This window comes from Atta colombica, unplaced genomic scaffold (assembly GCF_001594045.1).
Source record: "Atta colombica isolate Treedump-2 unplaced genomic scaffold, Acol1.0 scaffold65, whole genome shotgun sequence".
Classification (NCBI taxonomy): domain Eukaryota; kingdom Metazoa; phylum Arthropoda; class Insecta; order Hymenoptera; family Formicidae; genus Atta; species Atta colombica.
The window spans coordinates 298,955-304,143 of NW_017259556.1; the positions used below are offsets into that span (position 1 = coordinate 298,955).

Consider the following 5,189-nt stretch of genomic DNA (forward strand, 5'->3'; position numbering starts at 1 on the left):
TTAGAATGTGTCTAAAAATTAAATTACGGTTTTATTACTTCGCAACAAATAGATCGAACAAAATAAATGAAATACCATTTTTTCAAAAAAATTTTTTATTTTTAAAACCTAATACATTACGCACATTACGCCTTTTTCCTTCGATAGTTAATGCTGACATTCATAAACTGGTACAACGATTTAAACGAAATTGACGAATTTCTGCTAAAAAATGGCATTTCATATTTGTTTTGTTCGGCCTACTTGTTGCAAAGTAATAACACTAATAATCATTTAATTTAGTCACAATCTTAATGGTCCCTGTATATATAGGGTGCGCTATATCGGGAAGACGCTATTCGCATTATTTAGTGCTATAAGTTGTTCGCAGAGCTGCAGATAGCGCTAATAAACATAATCATGACGTCATGATTGGTAAGCGTGTTACTAATGATAGCGTGTTACGTCACAAGTGCACGCTATAAACATAGTGCACATGCATGTATGCACACATGGAGGAAAGCCCTCTACATGAGACAAGCTTCTAATATGAGATAACGGCATTTCTGCTAAATTAATAAACGCTATTTATTTGGTTCCCCTATGAATTTATTGCTCTTGAATTGAAAACTATTTAGTGAAAAATTCATTATTAAATCATGCCTGTAATGATTATCAGAAAAGATTTTAGAATTTGGATACTTTCAAGTTTCATTGAGATGAGTCTTTAACCTTCATTTATCATTTCATAAGTAAATATTTGGCAATAAATTCTTTATGTAGTGATAAAGAATAAGACCATACTAATAGAAAAATATGCGATATGTTGAATTGCTTAATTACAGAAGTTAGATTTGATGATCATTTGATATTATAATACCGTAAAGCTTGGAAATCGTAATGAGATACTCAGGATATTTCTAATATGAAATAACCTATGCTCCTATGTCACAGTGAAAACCGTTGCTAAAGTGTAAATGTGATTGTACAATAATAAAAAGGACAACTGGAATGAACATCGAGTTTCTATTTCTATGATTTCTATTTAATTCCAACTGAAGACAAAGTCTGAGTACAATCCATTGCATGCTCATTTTTCGCGCTGGCAATGTTTGTTTGTATTTTAGCAACATTAAATAAAGTTTTTTAATTGCAATACTGTATTTACGTTTTATTATTGATTTCTCGGGGCATCTCATATTAGGAGCACAATTTTTTGACTTTGTAATTTGCTCATTTTTACATTTCTTTAACCCTTACCGTACAAAGTCAGATCACCAGTGAGCGATTCCTATTCGTACAAGTTTCTTTGAGTCTTTCGATAATTATAAATTATACTACATTTTATTATTTTCCAAAATAAAATTTCAATATTTATTTTAGAAAGTTGTATATTGGTGAATTTTTCGAGATTTCTTGAATCATTCTAAATAGATGAAAAAAACGGACGAATTCGAATGATCCATATATTTGGATGAATGAGGCACCAAATTGTATTGTACTTTGTATTGTAAGGGTTAATTTAAAAAAAAAATAGAATTTGAATTAAATTTTACGTAACATACATTATCTTAAAAGCTTAAGTTCTCTTCAAAATGACATATTATTATTTTAAATTCTGTCCATAGATTTCTAGCATTTATTCAAAATGAACTCGATATCTCATGATAGGGGTCTTTCCTTTATACATATATGTATACATGCGTGTAAGTTATTAGATTAAAATTATATTTAAAAACTATCTATCATTCAAATAGAAATCGATAACTTCTTGAAAAATGGTTTTAACTCAATTTAAATTATTCTGAAGCAATAATTAAGCCATTGTTATATGAATTTTAATAACTCTGCACAGCTGTGCGTAATACATTAGATTGAAATCTTTTGAATTATAGCTTCAACAGATTTCCGACGTAAATCATTGATAATACAATTAGAAGTTTTATGACTTTAGTGTCGCCAATGCGGCTATAACAGGCCCAGTACAATCTAAATGTTTATCGGATGTCTAACTGCTGGTATACATCTTGCATAGTAAACGTCATTGCATCACACGCTGATATTTAATGTATTCTGCCTACGCTGCTAATTTTGTTGAATAGCAAATAAATTTTACGTTAAAAATTGAATTTTAATATAAATTGAACATTAAGTGTACAACTTTGCTTCCGCCGTTTTCCTATAGATGGCTTTAGCGATAAGTGGTGGTCGAAATAAATAGATCATAGACGTCATACAATAAACTTGGGCATCTGTCAACATAACCCCATAGAAACATTAGTCGATTTGTGTCTGCATCATAAAGTTATTCTCGATTTGTCAGAGCCAAATTCTCATTTGGTCATTTGCGGGAGGTTTTAATTTTTTGCTTCAATATGAAGAAATCTGCGACTGAGGCTCATCGAATGCTCTCAAATATTTATGGTAAAGCCGCTATTAGTGAAAGAATGTGTCGTGAGTGATTTCAACGCTTCAAGAACGGTGATTTTGATGTCGAAGACCGGCATAGCGGTGGAAGAGAGAAGGTTTTCGAAGATGCAGAATTGGAGGCATTACTTGAGCAAGACTCGTGTCAAAATCAAGAAGAATTGGCACGATCATTGGGAGTGACTCAACAAGCCATTTCAAAACGCCTCAAAGCCATGGGAATGATTCAGAAGCAAGGAAATTGGGTGCCGTACGAATTGAAGCCGAAAGATGTTGAATGGCGTTTGTTTGCTTGTGAACAGCTGCTTGAAAGGAAAAGACGGAAGGGATTTCTGCATTGCATTGTGACTGGGGATGAAAAATGGGTTCATTACGATAATCCCAAGCGCAGAAAATCATGGGGAGTTCCCGGCCATGCTTCCACGTCTGTATTTGGTGGGACGAGCTCGGCGTAGTGTATTATAAACTGTTAAAACCGACTGAAACAATCACAGACGATCGGTATCGAACGCAATTGATGCGTTTGAGCCGAGCATTGAAAAACAAACGACCGCAATACAACGAGAGATATGATAAAGTGATTTTGCAGCATGACAATGCTCGACCCCATGTTGTGAAAGTGGTCAAGACATACTTGGAAACGTTGAAATGGGAAGTCCTACCCCACCCACCGTATTCTCCAGACGTTGCTCCTTCTGACTATCACTTGTTTCGATCAATGGCACACGGCCTGACCAGCACTTCCGGTCTTATGAAGAAGTAAAAAATTGGATCGATTCATGGATAGCCTCAAAAGATGACCAGTTTTTTCGACACGGGATTCGTACGCTACTCGAAAGATGGGAGAAAGTAGTGGCCAGCGATGGACAATACTTTGAATCATAAATGTATAACCAATTTTTTACAATAAAGCCTCGAATTTCGGAAAAACAACGGCGGAAGCAAAGTTGTACACCTAATAGAACAAATAAAGAAATCAACAATAAAACTAAAATCAATTAAAATTAAAATTAGTATATTCCTTTTTTCATGAGAAATCTAACATCTAGATTACATTATAAAATAATAAAAATTAAGGAAAGTATTATAAACAATAATAGGGACTAAAGTCGACACAAAACCATTTAAAAATCAAGATTTACAATTCACTATTTTATTTCAAACGTTTTTACTTCGGCTGCGGTCGATTTGAACACTTTCAACGTTTTCAATACTTCTATTTTTATTTTACGTCTAATGAACGATAAACACAGAATGATGATTAGAAGCGCTTAAAGCGTGTGAGCGTCCAAATCGAGCTTTCATATCAATGCTTTAAAGCATTCTTTGATTAGTCAATTCAAAAAATTCTTTCTTCTGATTGGGCAACGAAGTATTTGTTAAATAGGTCACCCTAAATTTACGATATAATATTTTTTTATTTCCTTATTTAGAGACTTCACTAACAATTACTTTTAAATTTTTTTTTTAAATAAAATAATAAAAATGTTTTAATAACGATAAATAAAAACAGCCTAGAAAACGGTCAGAGCTGAGTCTTAGTAGCTAATAATATTTCTGTGACTTTTTAAAATTATATATATAAATATATAATTTTTATTTTATATATCAATATAAATCTTATTTATTATATGAATATCATATTATATGAATATTATACATTAACTTGCCCCTTGTATTTGCAAATTAGTATTTTTGATGCTACTAAAATATTAGCTTTTGCTACTTTGATGTTACTCTCATATTACTCTAATAGTGGCTATCGATGCGAACCATGGATTATGAGAGATTTTGCGTTTGACGTCAGCTAGCAATTAAAGTCAAGATAGCGGCGTGGAAGCAAAGTTAAGGACTTCAAGAGAGCGAAAAAGAGAGAAGGGAAGACTTAAGCTCTCTCGGCAGCCACGTGTTGCATTGCGGTAGAAACCGCGTGATTCTAGCAAAAGCGGATTTCGCAAGCGGGTGCATCAATGTAACGCGCATTGATGCATCGTACATGCGGCTATTTTCATCTGAGGCCGACAAAAAGTCGCCGCGAAATCTTACCGCGGAAAACCATGCGGCAAAAAGATCGAGCCGGATAATGAGAGCATTATGTCACCATCCGGAATGGAGAACTAGATCGTTCTCTTAATGCAAACGGGAAAAGAAGGAAAGGAAGGATTCGCATCAATACCTAAAGAGAAGGAAGTCTGAAGTTTCGTTTCTTTTTAATTTCATTTTATTATATACTAAAAATCAAGTGAATATAAAATAAAAATACCTGCAGTTAATGGATCATGAATCTATTATTGTTAGACAAAGTAATAAAACATTTCAAATATAAAGCTTTTAATGATATGTACGATTCTAAATAAATTCGTTATTAAATTTTTATAAACAACAAATTTATTTAGAGTTGTATATACCATTAAAAGCTTAATATTTAAAATTTCATATCTTTAGTCAACACAAATTGGATCATGTCACTAATTATATCCACTAACTGCCAAGCTTTATAATTCGAGAAGTACTTAATGAAAATGAACTTAATTATAGTGTCTTGAAAAGCTCTCAGTAAGTTACAAGAAAATGTAATGAAAAATGAAGAATTTCATTTCAAAAAATTAAAAATAATTTTATCTTGACTTTAACAACGCCCAAGATAAAAATAATGATATCATCTTATGTCTCCCTCGAAGTTATTAAACTTTTGACTGAACATTTTTCTCTAAAATGCACTGTTCAAGAGAAATTTGAAATCATCATTTAAAATGGGACACCCTGTATATATATATATACAT

General features: G+C 32.4%; 1 protein-coding gene across 1 annotated transcript in view; it reads left to right on the forward strand.

Moving 5' to 3' along the window:
* The window catches only part of LOC108692187 (homeobox protein Hox-B6a-like), an 8,043-nt gene that overhangs the window by 1,150 nt on the left and 1,704 nt on the right, over positions 1 to 5,189 (forward strand). The gene's annotated exons all lie outside the window — the stretch shown is intronic.